Source organism: Coregonus lavaretus (genome assembly GCF_964263955.1).
Source record: "Coregonus lavaretus genome assembly, chromosome: 3".
Taxonomy (NCBI): domain Eukaryota; kingdom Metazoa; phylum Chordata; class Actinopteri; order Salmoniformes; family Salmonidae; genus Coregonus; species Coregonus lavaretus.
The window spans coordinates 47,860,455-47,876,863 of NC_139990.1; positions in this window are offsets into that span (position 1 = coordinate 47,860,455).

Consider the following 16,409-nt stretch of genomic DNA (forward strand, 5'->3'; position numbering starts at 1 on the left):
CAATAGCCTCAGACTTTGACATAATATTCTTGCTGCCATATCCCTTAATTACCTAGCTGAATCCTCTGGCTGTAGCTGGCCAAGTACCTCGTTAATAAAATACAACCACTGACTGTTTCGTTAAGATTCGATTGGCACATGCGCATTCGCGCCAAGTTAACGTTTTATCTCAGCAGCAATGAGGAAACAGTCGGTGGTTGTATTTGATTACCGTTTTATTAAAAAGGTATAAGGTACTTGGCACATTCTTGTTGTAACTAGCTACTGTTAGGTAGGTATGTCAGCCATGAAGAGCCATTTGCTATCTAATCAAGATTAACTTCGTTATAAAACTCACGTATTTACAAAAAGCCAGTCGTAAGCATCGCGTGTGTTATGATCACCCCTGTTAATACAGTCAAAGAAACAGTTAAATTTTTTGTTACCCGAAAACATAGGACATGCGTAGTCTTTCAAACCCCGTCCACATCACATGACCGTATGTCGCAAAGGGCTCTGATCGTATGACGTTCGCCGCTGCTGCAAAATGCATTAACACCCCGGGTACATTCTGGGAGTTGTAGGAGTTAAATAAATGCAATAGCTTTACTTTTTAAAATATGACTGACTGGACATAACCACAGAGTTTCTAAAACCATACTAAACCGTCTTTGACATAACCACATTAGTAGGATGGAAGTGTCTGAAGAATAATAATAAGTTGTCTCAGAGAAAATATTTGTTTTAATGGTTTGCTAGAGCAATTTCTTCGGGTTAACTATATTGCAGGAGGTTTCGTTAGCAAATGATTATAAGAACACTTGTGCCAAAGATGCCATAAGTGATCACGTGTGCCAGACACCGTTTGTATTCCTCAGCTAGAGCGTCATTAGGGTACGTCACATTGGTAGGTTTCGTTTTCGAATGTAGGTTGCTAATGAGGGATTTTGTGTTCACAACACTTAATGTGTTGTGAAATCTGTTGTGAATGTATTGTAATGTTTTTAAAACTGTATAACTGCCTTAATTTAGTTGGACCCTGGACCCCAGGAAGAGTAGCTGCTGCCTTGGCAGCATCTAATAGGGAACCATAATAATATAAATACCAATTAGGGGTCGGCAGACAGGCTCTGAATCCTGGCTCAGTCACTAGACAACCAAGGACAACGTTTTTATTTCTGTTTGAGTATGTAAAATAATCAGATTAGACAACTCCTTTGTTATTATTACCAATTTATTATATTACTTTCATACAGGATTTCTATAAGAATAAGTGTGTGTGTGTGTGTGTGTGTGTGTGTGTGTGTGTGTGTGTGTGTGTGTGTCAGAGGCCAGTCTGAGGCCCCCACCCAGAGCCTTTTGTGGGCCTTAAGTGAGATTTGGTTTTAGCCCAAATCAGCCAAGATTACTACAAGGTTTAGTTGGCTGGCTAGACTAATTTACCTATCTATAGAATGTTAGCTGACATGGACTAATTGAGTGACTGTCAGTGACTGACATAACAAGAGGAAAACTGCTGATGCACTACCAAATTTCGAAATTACAACCTTGTCTATTCTACTATTCTAACTGCCAACAGTAAATTGAGAGTAATGCAATTAAAAAATCACGAGGCCCCCTGATGATGTGAGGCCCCAGGCAATTGCCCCAGGCAACTGTGTGTGTGTGTGCACTGTGTTGGGACTGTATGTTGATTTTAATGTCAACATTTTGAGTCCCCCCCCATAATGTTAGCCATTTTTTAACATGCATTCCCAACACACATACGCACACTTATATTCTTATAGAAATCCTGTATGAAAGTAATACAAAAAGTTGGTAATTTACATTTTAGCAGACGCTCTTATCCAGAGCGACTTACAGTTAGTGAGTGCATACATTTTAATTTTTTTCATACTGGCCCCACGTGGGAATCAAACCCACAACCCTGGCGTTGCAAGCACCATGCTCTACCAACTGAGCTACACGGGGCCCAAATACTGTAATAACAATGAGTTGGGTAATCTGAGCCTGTGTAGGGACCTGATTAGAATTTGTTTTAACAGAAAAGCAGGTTGATTTTGTTTAGTACATTTTTTGTTGATAGTTTGTATGATATTGTATTTATTTTTACCCCCAAATAAATATTTTTGGGATCCTTATTATCCACCCGCACAGTAGGTGGCGGAATGCACACCCAATTGTTGCGAACGCCATTATACCATAGAATAATAATAATAATAAGGTGGTCTGGCGCCGAACTGCGCATGTGCAGGCCGTTACTGGCACTCTGTCGATATGAAGTAGTTTGTGACTTTTGGATGTAGTCCGCCATAAAACTCACAGAAGAAGAAGAAGAAGAAGAAGTAGTAGTTTGTGACGAAAATAAAAACGTGTCTGTTTGTCACTTTTACGAAGTTGGTTGAGAGAATGCCACGCGTGTGCAAAGCTGTCATCAAGGCAAAGGGTGGTTACGTTGAAGAATCTCAAATATAAAATATATTTTGATTTGTTAAACACTTTTTTGGTTACTACATGATTCCATATGTGTTATTTCATAGTTTTGATGTCTTCACTATTATTCTACAATGTAGAAAATAGTAAAAAAAATTATAAAAACCTGTGAATGAGTAGGTGTGTCCAAACTTTTGACTGGTACTGTATACACATGCTGCATTCAACCAGTTAACAAGTTGGAAATGTCAGAGTATCCTAGTTCTGATATGCATGTGAACGCGGTATCTCTTCACAGGTCGCTGGTCGCGCGTCAACCAGGCTAAACGAAACCTAGAAAAACTGATAAACTGTACATGAAGAAAACCAAACGGATGTTATCTAGCCCCGTGAAAATTGCTTTAGCAAACCATACAAATAAAAAACATTACAAAAACATAAAACCATACAAAACCATTCATCTTAAACATAAAAAAAATAAATAAATTGGAATACTTTAAACCTACACATGTAATGTAGGCTACAAAACATACAATGTTGCGCAAAGTCAGGCACTGGCTGAAAATCTGCATTTTAACATTTTTTGTTTGTTTGTGGGTGTCTTGTTTTGTATGCTTTGTACAAAATAATAGAATGCAGGACGACAGGATATTTATAAACGTAGCTCTTTATTAACTAGCTATAACTGGCATGTTCATGTGTCTCTGACCATGATCATCTTTAGAAGGACCTCACCACCTGGGTGGTCTTAACCAATCATAGCACAGTATGATATGACAGTAGAATGCATCCAATTACAATTCAGTATGCTGACACATATGAATATTACATCCCCCTTCTTTTAAAAAAAAGGAAAAAAATACGTAGAACAACAAAGCGTTTCTTTTGAATACATGCTCTGTAGTTTGAACTTGAGGTAAGTAACCATTTAAACTGCACCAACTGCATGAACATAACAGACAAACAATGATTCAGCATACTGTTACTTTTAGAACAAATATTTCTCAGCAACTCAGCTTTTCACTGTAGCAATGACATCTCAACATATCAAACAAATACAATACCAAAGCATTTCAAGTTAACTTTCAATAACAAGTTTACAGTCTGGAAACTCTTTTAGGGCAGCGATCCGCCTACACCCTTTGACATTTCACAGGTCTAGGACAGCTCTAGGCTTGACCTCTCTTCCTGACCTTGTGTGATATGAAGCTGAGTATGCTTCTGTGTCGGTCAACAGTTCTTGTGGTGTTGCAGGTAAGTATGGTGTATGTTGTGTTGTGTCTGTGTTTAGTCCATCCCGTTCTCTTTCAGGGGAACAGTTCATCTCGTCAGTGTGTTGTTCTTTTGTGTTCAGTAGGTGACGACGATTGCGGCGGTACACCGCTCCTTCTGCGGTGCGAACGTGATATGAACGTTCAGTGTCAGCTGGTTGGATGACGACTGCTGGCTTCCAGTAGCCATGCTCCTGGATTCTAACTTACTCTCCGTCGTTCAGTGGTGGCACTGGTCTGGCTGACCTGTCATAGTATCGCTTTTGCTGTTGTTGCCTCTGTGCACGTTTTGCATGCATTTCCTTGTAGCTGACGACCTCAGGTTGCAGCTGCTGGTTGGTGCTGGGAAGGATTGAGCGAAGTCTGCGGCTCATCAACAGCTGGGCTGGTGATTTGAAGTTGTCAACTGGAGTATTGCGGTATTCAAGGAGACTGAGGTAGGGGTCTCTCTTGTCTGCTTTTGCTTTGTCCATGAGTGATTTAGCGATCTGCACAGATTTTTCAGCAAGGCCATTACTTTGAGGGTAATGTGGGCTTGTGGTGACGTGTGTGAACTCCCATGCTTTTGTGAAGGATTCAAACTCATTTGATTTGTAACAGGGCCCATTGTCAGATATTAAAGTCTCTACAATGCCATGCCTGGCAAAGGCTGCTTTCAGCTTGTGTATCACAGCTGCAGATGTGGTGCTGTGAAGCTTGTCAAGTTTGAGGTACCTGCTGTAGTAGTCCACTGTTATAATGTAGTCCTCGTTGTTCCACGTGAACAGATCGGTTGCCACGACCTGCCAGGGTCGGTCTGGGATACGGTGAGGTAACATTGGCTCTTTGATGTTTGAGGGGCGTCGTTCAAGACAGGTGGGGCATTTACCAACCATGTCCTCTATTTGTTTGCACATTCTGGGCCAAAACAAAATGTCCCGTGCTCTCTGTTTGCACTTTTCCATGCCCATGTGTCCAGCATGGATCTTTGTCAAAATCTCTTCTCTGAGACTGGTAGGAATGATGATTTTCTCTCCTTTGAAAATGGTTCCGTTGATCTGTGATAGTTCGTCACGATGGTTCCAGAACTCTGAGACGCTCTGAGGGCATTTTTTCCTCTCCTCAGGCCATCCTGACTGTATGACTTTCCTCAGCTGTGTGAGTTGTGTGTCTTTTTCTGTTTCTGCTCGGATCTCCTTCAGTTTTGTGTCACTAACTGGTAAGTTGCTGTACACAGTGTGCACCTGCATGTCCATGCCTTCACTGAGGCTGCTGTCCTTGTAGGTAAAAAACTTCCTGGAGAGTGTGTCTGCGACAGGGATGTCTTTGCCTGGACGGTGAGTGATTGTGAAGTCGTATTTTTGTAGTTGAAGGATCATTCTCTGTAGCCTTGGCGGGGCTGCGGCTAACGGTTTCCTCATGATTGACTCGAGGGGCTTGTGGTCTGATTCCACAATGACTTGTCGTCCATAGACATACTGATGGAAACGCTTACATCCGAACAGAATGGCGTACAGCTCCTTTTCGATTTGAGCGTAGTTGATTTCACAGTCTGTGAGAGATTTGGAAGCGTAGTTGATGGGTTTTCCTTCTTGCAGTAGCACTGCCCCTAGTCCATACTTCGACGCGTCCACCTGGAGTCTGAGCTCTTTGTTGGGGTCGTAGTAGGCAAGGATTGGTCCTGGTTCTCTCGTGATCAAGTCTTTCACTTTCTGGAAAGCGGTGTCGTGTTGGTTGTCCCAGAGGAACTCACTGGACTGCTTTAGCAGCTGACGCTGGGGTGCATTAGCATTGGAGAGGCTGGGTGCGAAATTGGCTAAGTAGTTGACCATGCCAAGCACTGTTTCCAGCTCTGCGCGGTTCTTTGGTGGCTCCATTTCCTTTATGGCTGAGATCTTCTGCGGATCTGGCTTGATTCCATTCGCTGTGAGAAGATGTCCGAAGTAGCTGACCTCTGTAGCGCCGACTGTGCTCTTCTCGGGGTTGAGCCGGACTCCTCTCTCGCGGGACCTTTGCAGCATCGCGCTGAGGTTTCTGTCGTGTTCCTCTTTGGTTCGACCATAGACAAGGATGTCGTCCACAATTGCCACGACTCCGTCGAGGCCTTCTTACACCTCGTCGATCTTTCGCTGAAACTCGTCTTGGGCTGAGATAATCCCAAAAGGCAGGCGACGGAACCTGTAGCGTCCAAATGGTGTGTTGAACGTTGTGAGCTTAGATGACTCTTCTGTGAGCTTGATAGCCCAGTAGCCTGATCTGGCGTCCATGACACTGAAGTAGCGTGCGCCCGCTAGCTTGTGTGTGATGCCATCTAGCGTCGGTAAGGGGTAATGGGGGCGTTTGATAGCCTTGTTCAAGTCTCTTGGGTCGAGACATACTCTGAGCTTGCCTGTGCGTGGTTTCTCCACCACCACTAACGCGTTGACCCAATCCGTCGGTTCTGTAACCTTGGTGACGATGTCAGATTGCTCCATGCTCTCCAACTCTTTCTTCAGACGGGCGCGGAGAGCAAGTGGAATCTTTCTCGGTGGGTAGACCACAGGGGTTGCGTCTGGGTCAAGGTGAATGGTACATTCTCCTGGGAATAGTCCTATTCCTGTAAAAACATCAGCAAACTCCTCCATGACATTCTCTATCTCTACTGGTGCTGTCACTGATAAAACTAGCTTGATAAGGTCCATGTCTAAACATGCTTTAAGACCTAGCACTGCAGGTGCTCGAGTGTCAACAACGTAAAAGTCCAACATCATGTCCCTTTCCTTGTATTTGCATTTGAGAGTGCATGTGCCTTTTACTGGGAGCTGTTCACCACCATAACCAGTCAGTCTGCGCGTGGTGGGCTGTAGCTCACACTCAGATGTCAAGCTTCTGTACTTACTCAGAGGAATAATGTTTACTTGTGCACCAGTGTCTAGTTTGAATTTTAGCTCTGTGCCTTGTCTTCCTATCTCAATGTCAGCAAAGGCTTGCTCTGTCTCTGATATCTGACTTTTCTGTGTCACTGAATCAATAAACAGTTCATCAGCATTTGACTCTTTGATTGACATTTCATCTTCACTCACTGTATGTACTGTTTTTCCACTGTAAACTCTGCACACTTTTGCAAAGTGATTCCATTTTCCACATTTAGTACACTGTTTGCCTTTAGCTGGGCAATTCCCCTGTTCGCCATGCACTTTGTATCCACAATATCCACATGTTTTGGGGCGTTTGGAGTCTGTGTCGCTCTGTTTTGGAGTTCTGTCTGTCTCCGTTCTGAAACATGCTCTCTGGGCACTGGAGGTGTGCTTTGATGTCTGCCTGACTGCGTGCACTGCTTGTTCACGTGATGCGCTCGTGCTGCCGCCTGAAATGGTTTTCATCTGAACCTGTGCTAGCTCGTGAGATCTGGCTATGTCGATAGCTTTGTCCATCGTTAACTCTGATCCAACATTCAAAACTTTCTCTCTCACTCGCGGTGAGTGTATTCCAAATACAATACGGGTCCCTGACCACCTCATCCTTGTTTGCATAATCACAGTCTTTCACAAGCAGACGCAGCTCAGTCACAAACTGTTCAAACGATTCGCAGGCGCCTTGTACTTTCTCATGGAATTTGTACCTAGCGAAGATTGTATTGGTCTTTGGCACAACATATGCTTCAAAACGATCGTAGTATGTTTTCAGTACCTTTGATTCAGCCTCGGTAAGTGTCCATGTGTTGTAAATGTCTCTCCCTTTTTCACCGATCCAGAGGAGCAGGTAGCTGCACTTTTCCTCTTCTCCTCTTTCCTTCAGAGGACCCGTGAACATCAGCTCCACATGCTGTTTGAACTTACGCCATGTATCGGGTAGATTTGTAGACCCCCAATCCATTCGAGGTGAAGGAACTCCAGCAAAATCCATATTTTAGTCCTTTTACTCTGACACCATGTCTTGTTTTGTATGCTTTGTACAAAATAACAGAATGCAGGACGACAGGATATTTATAAACAGGGGTGCACATAACTGGTACGCAGGTACGCAAGCGCGACAAAATCAGGAACGCGTAATGCCACTTGTGTTACTACGCGCCTTTGCGTACTTGACCGATCTTCTCATCTAACCTTACACATGACATGTTGCTTGTCAACTACTGTCAGGGATGTCCAAAAAGCAACAGACATTAAGCAGCTTCTTTGGCGTTTCGCCACCTACAAAGAAACGCCAACTAGTGCCAGAGCCGAAGAAAGTACTTTTTTCGGAAAAGTGGCTCCAAGATGTGCAGTGGCTTGAAGCTAACGATGAGATGAGCGCACTGAAATGTGGTGCAAGATTTGCCGCTCAAATCCACATCTAGCAGACAAAACGGGTGCATTTTATAAAGGCTCAAAGAATTTCAACCATCCTTTATTTGACAAACATGAAAAGAGCAAGGAGCACACGAATGTGGCGCAAGCCATTGCTAAACAAGCTAGCCGAGAAGAAATGTCCAGTCGCCCACTTGCCAGATGGCGAGACAAGCTGAATGAAGAACAGCGGCAAGCTCTGTTTAATATTTTTCTCCTCGCCTTCCATAAAGCTAAACACGCACGTCCCATGTCTTCCTATTCTGAGGATGTTCCTTTACTGAAGCGGTAGGAGTAAATGTCGGAGGTGCATATCATTCACGTGAAGGGGGCACACGGATCATGCAGAGCATCGCTCACACCATCATCGGGGAGTTACGAGCCAAGTTGCAGTCTGCTGAATTTTGGGGGCTGCTTTTTGATGGATCTGAGGACATCACAAAAACTGAGCAGGAAATCGTTTACATTGTGTCTGTGTCTAGCAACAGAGAGTTTACTTCGGACTTTATTGGACTGATTGAATTGGGTGCTGACCGAACTGCGCAGGCCATAACAGACGGACTTGTGAGACTTTTCCAGGACACAGGCTAGGATGACTGGACAACAAAGTTGGTCGCTGTGTGCACAACAGACGGGGCTGCTGTCAATCTACAACGGCGTTGTGCCAAAACTCCGGCAACTTGCTGCGGTTGGAGACTCCCTTGTGCACATTCTGTGCACCGCATGGTCTGCATGGAGGCATGAAACACTGTTAAAAATATCAAGACTATTGCCAGCCATTAAAATGCAACTGGTTACGAGTGATAACAGTGACTTGCAGCATATCTGCACAGAGCGTTTTCAGTGCTTTCTGTCAAACATGCTCGACATTTGCAACATTTTGAAGACCACATCCATTAGGTTTCAGAAGGAAAAGCTGACCATTGGAGAATGTAAGGATGAACTCATGGTGGCCATTGGACAGTTCACACTTCTGCTTGATGGTGAAAGCCACAGGGCACACACTGTTTCCAATGCTGATGCTGACAGAGACAAGACACACTTACTCAGGGGGTTAATTGAAGAGTTTGAAATCAGATATGACTCCCTCAAGTCATGTGATCATTTCTTACTATTTGATCCTTCAACATGGCCTCAGGAAATGCAAGACCTCCACAGTTTTGGAAACACAACAGTTTGCAGCATTCTCAAGAAATATGAGGCCACCTTGCAACTTGACAAAGATACCACTGTGACAGAATGGATGCGCTTAAAGCAGGCAGGAAAACGCTTGGGAGCCTCTTCTGTGTATGACTTGGTCCAAATAGTAAATACAAGTAACCCAGATGCTTACTCCAACATCAACAAGGTGGTTAAGCTGTCTCTTACACTGCCTTTAAGCAGTGCAGCTTGGGAGAGGGGATTCTCACATCTCAACATAATAAAAACCAAGTACAGATCTCGTCTGTCACATGCTCGTCTCACAGCCCTGATGCACATTCACCTGTCAAAGCAGACCACAGAGACATTTGACCCAAAGCCTGCTGTTGACCTGTGGATGGAGACAGCTAATCGGAGGCTCAACCAAGGACAGGGAGGTGCATCTGCAGCATCTTCATCATCTACCATGCAGGAAGCTGAAGCAGAGGACAGTGGGGGCGACACTGAAGCAGAGGACAGTGGTGGCGGCACTGAGGAGGACAGTGAGGAAGACTGCACTTATTAAGACCACGCTACATATGGGGTGAGTACCAGACACCATCTGCTGGTACTCACCTGAGTAACTCACTGAAAAAGTTATGTGCACCCCTGTTTATAAACGTAGCTCTTTATTAACTAGCTATAACTGGCATGTTCATGTGTCTCTGACCATGATCATCTTTAGAATGACCTCACCACCTGGGTGGTCTTAACCAATCATAGCACAGTATGATATGACAGTAGAATGCATCCAATTACAATTCAGTATGCTGACACATATGAATATTACAGTGGGGGCAGGATAATTGACAAGGATTCAACTTGATTTAACTCTGATCGCTGTAATTATTATAATTTTTATATGGCAAACATTGACAATTATTTTTCATGCCATGAGAGGCTCAAATTAAGCAATGATTCGAATGCATGAGATAAGTACTGAACATAATTTTACCATAATTGCAAAAAAAAAACATCTAAACACATTCCCACCTGTCACGCCCTGGCTCTGGGGACTCTTAAATGTTGAGCCAGGGTGTGTAGTGTCTATGTTGTATTTTCTATGTTGTTGATCTAGATCGTGTAGATCTATGTTGGCCAGGGTGGTTCCCAATCAGAGGCAGCTGTTTCTCGTTGTCTCTGATTGGGGACCATACTTAGGCAGCATGTTTGGCACTAGTCATTGTGGGATCTTGTTCCGTATGGTTTGTTTTGGTGTTAACCTAGGACTTCACGTATCGTTTGGTTTGTTGTTTTTGTTCGTGTGTGTTAAGTACGTTAATTAAATAAAATGTACGCTTACCACGCTGCGCCTTGGTCCGCTTCATCTTATAACGATCGTGACAGAAGATCCCACCAAAAGAGGACCAAGCAGCGTGTCCAGGAGCAAACGCCGGAGGTTACGTTAGTAGATGTCCTCCTCGGTTGGGGGAGAATCAAGGAGGAGGAGGCCGTCCGTTACCGGAGGGCGATGAATGAAAATGCCCAGGCAGGAGAGGAGAAACGGCGCCAACCGTGCCGACGACGGACACCCGAGAGGCAACCCCAAGAAAATGTTGGGGGGGGGGGGGGGGCACACGGCGTGGACGACGGGGCAGCAGGAGGCAGCAACAGGGCGTATCTGCAGACTAGGAGAGGAGGCCACCAGGTTACGGGAGCTATTGGTCCAGAGGGAGCAGGAGTTAATTGGTCAGAGGGAGGAGCTACAGGAGGTGTTAAGGGAGAAGGAGAGTGTAGAGGCACGGTGAGAGGAGCTGGTTAGGCAGCAGAGGGAGCGGAGGTTTATAAGGAAACCCAGTCCCGCTCCTCGCACCAAGCAAGTGGTGTGTGTCACCAGTCCGGTCCGGCCCGTTCCTGATCCCCGCACTAAGCCAGTGGTGCGTGTTCCCAGTACGGCTCGACCCATTCCTGCTTCCCGCACAAGGCCAGTGGTGTGTGTTCCCAGTACGGTCCGGCCCGTTCCTGCTCCCCGCACTAAGTTAGTGGTGCGTGTTCCCAGTACGGCCCGACCCGTTCCTGCTCCTCGCACTAAGCCAGTGGTGCGTGTTCCCAGTCCGGCCCGGCCCGTTCCTGCTCCCCGCACCAAGCCAGTGGTGCGTATCCACAGTCCGGCCCGGCCCGTTCCGGCCCCCCGCACCAAGCCAATGGTGCGTGTTCCCAGTCCAGCCCGGCCTGTTCCTGCTCCCCGCACCAAGCCAATGGTGCGTGTTCCCAGTCCAGCCCGGCCTGTTCCTGCTCCCCGCACCAAGCCAATGGTGCGTGTTCCCAGTCCAGCCCGGCCTGTTCCTGCTCCCCGCACCAAGCCAATGGTGCGTGTTCCCAGTCCAGCCCGGCCTGTTCCTGCTCCCCGCACCAAGCCAGTGGTGCGCGTCGCCAGCCCGGTCCGGCCTGTTCCTGCTCCCCGCGCCAAGCCAGTGGTGCGCGTCGCCAGCCCGGTCCGGCCTGTTCCTGCTCCCCGTGCCAAGCCAGTGGTGCGCGTCGTCAGCCCGGTCCGGCCTGTTCCTGCTCCCCGCACCAAGCTAGTGGTGCGCGTCGTCAGCCCGGTCCGTCCTGTTCCTGCTCCCCGCACCAAGCCAGGGGTGCGCGTCGTCGGCCCGGTCCGGCCTGTTCCTGCTCCCCGCACCAAGCCAGTGGTGCGCGTCGTCAGCCCGGTCCGGCCTGTTCCTGCTCCCCGCACCAAGCCAGTGGTGCGCGTCGCCAGCCCGGTCCGGCCTGTTCCTGTCCCTCGCACCAAGCCAGTGGTGCGCGTCGCCAACCCGGTCCGGCCCGTCCCTGCTCCCCGCACCAAGCCAGTGGTGTGCGTCGCCAGCCCGGTCCGGCCTGTTCCTGTCCCTCGCACTAAGCCAGTGGTGCGCGTCGTCAGCCCGGTCCGGCTCGTTCCTGCTCCCCGCACCAAGCCAGTGGTGCGCGTCGTCAGCCCGGTCCGGCCCGTTCCTGCTCCCCGCACCAAGCCAGTGGTGCGCGTCGTCAGCCCGGTCCGGCCCGTACCTGCTCCCCGCACTAGGCCAGTGGTGCGCGTCGTCAGCCCGGTCCGGCCCGTTCCTGCTCCCCGCACCAAGCCAGTGGTGCGTGTGTCCAGTTCCGGCACGGCCCGTGCCTGTTCCACCGGTGCCTGGTCCGGCACCGGTCAGCTGCTCCACTCCGGAGCCTGAGCAATCCGCTCCACCGGTGTCCAGTCCAGCTCCAGTCAGCGAGGCTAGACCAGACCAGGGGTGCAACGGGGAGTTGGAGAAAAGGTGGTGGTCACGCCCGGAGCCGGATCCGCCTCCGAGGCGGAATGCCCACCCGGCCCCTACCCTCTTGTGTTTGTGTGGCGCGGTCGCAGTCCGTGCCTTTGGGGGGGGGGGGGGTACTGTCACGCCCTGGCTCTGGGGACTCTTAAATGTTGAGCCAGGGTGTGTAGTGTCTATGTTGTATTTTCTATGTTGTTGATCTAGATCGTGTAGATCTATGTTGGCCAGGGTGGTTCCCAATCAGAGGCAGCTGTTTCTCGTTGTCTCTGATTGGGGACCATACTTAGGCAGCATGTTTGGCACTAGTCATTGTGGGATCTTGTTCCGTATGGTTTGTTTTGGTGTTAACCTAGGACTTCACGTATCGTTTGGTTTGTTGTTTTTGTTCGTGTGTGTTAAGTACGTTAATTAAATAAAATGTACGCTTACCACGCTGCGCCTTGGTCCGCTTCATCTTATAACGATCGTGACCCACCCTTATTACTGTAATATAAAGTCCCATAAACGAGTCTATGCCTACTGTGATCAGAGACAGTATGGGAGTGACTGAGATGAGGTATTGAAAGTGAAACTTAAGGAATGGAAAACTCATCTATTAATGCTAGACTCACATAGTCAGTCCCATGACTGCTGAAACTCTTCACTAGGAAATATTTCATCACATCCCAGACAGAGCACACCATGGGCGTCCAGGGATTTTTTTCACCTTTATTTAACCAGGTAAGCCAGTTGAGAACAAGTTCTCATTTACAACTGCGACCTGGCCAAGATAAAGCAAAGCAGTGCGATAAAAACAACAACACAGAGTTACATATGGGGTAAAAAAACATAAAGTCAAAAAATACAACAGAAAATATATATACAGTGTGTGCAAATGTAGCAAGTTATGGAGGTAAGGCAATAAATAGGCTATAGTGCATGTCACGGTTTCGGCCGAGGCTGCTCCTCCTCCTGGTTCGGGCAGGCTTCGGCGGTCGTCGTCCCCGGAGTACTAGCTGCCACCGATCTATGTTTCATGTTCGTTTGGTTTTGTCTTGATGTTGTACACCTGTGTCTTGTTAGTCCTCGTTAGTGTCCTATTTAGTTCTCGTTGGTTGTGTTTGTCTTTGTGTGTGATTGCTCTTCTGTTTTCGTGTTGGAGCTACGTACTTCCCTCCAGTGTTTTGGAGAGGTTTTTCGCACATGTTAGTGCACCGTTTATTTGACGCCTGTGTGCGCCGTGATTTCGCCTTCGGGCTTATTGTGCTTATTTCTCTACGTGAATAATGCACTAAAGTCTTTTGGACTGAGCCTCTGCGTCCTGCGCTTGATTCATGCACCACACCCACCTTCAGCACCCCTGACAGAATCACACACCAGAATGGAATCAGCAGGATCTGCAGTTACGCCTGAGTCGCTCGAGGAGCATGTCCGTGGGCAAGATGACCAGATACGACAACTGGGGACCGCTCTACAGGACGTCATCAACACCTTGCACCGATGGGGGGCCAGCGGGGTACCCACACCTCCACCTACCCTGCCAACCCCATCGGCCGGTCCACCAGTCCCAGGTCCGGAACCCAGGAGGATTCGGCTCTCGCTCCCGAGGGCGTATGACGGAACAGCTGCCGGGTGTCAGGGGTTCCTCCTGCAGGTGGAGCTCTACCTGGCCACTGTACACCCGGTGCCCTCGGGACATGAGAGCGTTTCCGCCCTCATCTCCTGTCTCACGGGCAAGGCATTGGAGTGGGCTAACGCTGAGTGGAGGAAGATGGACGCCAATACCATCTCCTACGCCGAGTTCTCCCGTCGCTTCAAGGCCGTGTTCGACCATCCACCTGAGGGCAAAGCGGCGGGGGAGCGTCTAGTCCACCTGAGACAGGAGGAGCGCACAGGCGTTTGCTCTAGAGTTCCGGACTCTAGCGGCGGACGCAGGGTGGAATGAACGGGCCCTCATCGACCATTTTCGATGTAGCCTACGGGAGGACGTTCAACGTGAGTTGGCCTGCAGGGATACCCATCTTACCTTCGACCAGTTGGTCGATATCTCCATCCGTCTGGACACCCTGCTGGCCACCCGTGGACGTCCTGAGGGGGGTCCGTCCATTCCGCCCTCCGGCACCTCCGAGCCGAGCCCTATGGAGCTCGGGGGTGCCGGCGCTAGAGAAAGGAGGAGGAGGAGCCCGAGGGGGCCTGTCTCCTGCACCAAGTGCGGTCGTGGAGGGCACACTGCGGCCAGGTGCTGGGGAGGGTTCTCCGGGGGAGAAGACAACAGGCCACGCACTGGGGGGACCTCCCAGGTGAGTAGACGTCCGACTTACCCAGAGCTTTCTGTTGCACACTTTTGTCTACCTGTTGGTTTTCCACAGGTTGCACCTCATTCCCAGCATAAGGCGCTAGTAGATTCAGGCGCAGCTTGGAATTTTGTTGATCGGAAGTTTTGTTTAGATTTAGGGATCCCTCTCCTACCTGTTGACAAACCTTTTCCCGTTCATGCCTTAGATAGCCGCCCGCTGGGGTCGGGGTTGATTAGGGAGATCACAGCGCCACTTAGGATGTGTGCGCAGGGGGGTCATGAAGAGACTATACAGCTGTATCTGATCGACTCTCCTGCGTACCCAGTGGTGCTGGGAATTCCCTGGTTAAGCACCCATAACCCTGCTATTTCGTGGCAACAGAGGGCTCTCGATGGGTGGTCTGCTCAGTGCGAGGGGCGATGTCTGGGTGTTTCCGTGGGGGCGACTTCGGTGGAAAGTCCAAACCAAGTGCCCGCACTGCACATTCCGCCTGAATATGGGGATTTAGCTCTCGTGTTTAGTAAAACTAGGGCGACGCAGTTGCCTCCTCATAGACAGGGGGATTGTGCGATTGATCTCCAGGCAGGAGCAGCGCTCCCACGGAGCCATGTGTATCCTTTGTCTCAAGAGGAGAGAAAAGCTATGGAGACTTACATAGCCGAATCTTTGAGACAGGGATACATTCGGCCCTCCACTTCTCCCGCCTCCTCGAGCTTCTTTTTTGTGAAGAAGAAAGATGGAGGGTTGCGCCCGTGCATTGATTACCGTGGTCTCAATCAGATTACTGTGAAGTACAGTTATCCACTCCCTCTGATTGCGACCATGACGGAGTCATTGCATGGAGCGCGGTTTTTCACAAAATTGGATCTCAGGAGCGCGTATAACTTGGTGCGCATTAGGGAGGGCGATGAATGGAAGACAGCGTTTAGTACCACGTCAGGTCATTTCGAGTATCTGGTCATGCCATATGGGTTGATGAATGCTCCATCAGTCTTCCAATCCTTCGTAGATGACATTTTCCGGGATATGCAGGGACAAGGGGTGGTCGTGTACATTGATGATATTCTGGTGTACTCGTCTACCCGAGCCGAGCATGTAACCCTGGTGCGTCGTGTATTGAGGAGGCTGTTGGAGCACGACCTATATGTCAAGGCAGAGAAATGTCTGTTTTTCCAGGAGTCGGTCTCCTTTTTGGGTTATCGGTTGTCCGCGTCAGGGGTGAGAATGGAGGTGGATCGTGTGTCCGCTGTGCGTAATTGGCAAACCCCAACCACTGTAAAAGAGTTGCAGCAGTTCTTGGGCTTTTCGAATTACTACCGGAGGTTTATCCGGGGTTTTGGACAGGTGGCAGCTCCCATCACGTCCCTTCTGAAAGGGGGTCCGGTGCGCCTGCAGTGGTCAGCTGAGGCGGACAGGGCCTTTGGGAGACTGAAGGACCTGTTTACGTCGGCTCCGGTGCTGGCGCATCCGGATCCCGCATTACCCTTTCAGGTCGAGGTGGACGCGTCTGAGGCAGGTATAGGGGCCGTTCTCTCTCAACGGTCCGGCACGCCACCTAAACTCCGCCCCTGTGCTTTTTACTCTAAAAAGCTCAGCCCGGCGGAGCGTAACTATGACGTTGGGGACAGGGAGCTGTTAGCTGTAGTTCAAGCCCTTAAGGTGTGGAGGCATTGGCTTGAGGGGGCTCAACACCCTTTCCTCATTTTGAATGACCATCGGAACCTGGAGTACATCCGGGCAGCGAGGAGACTG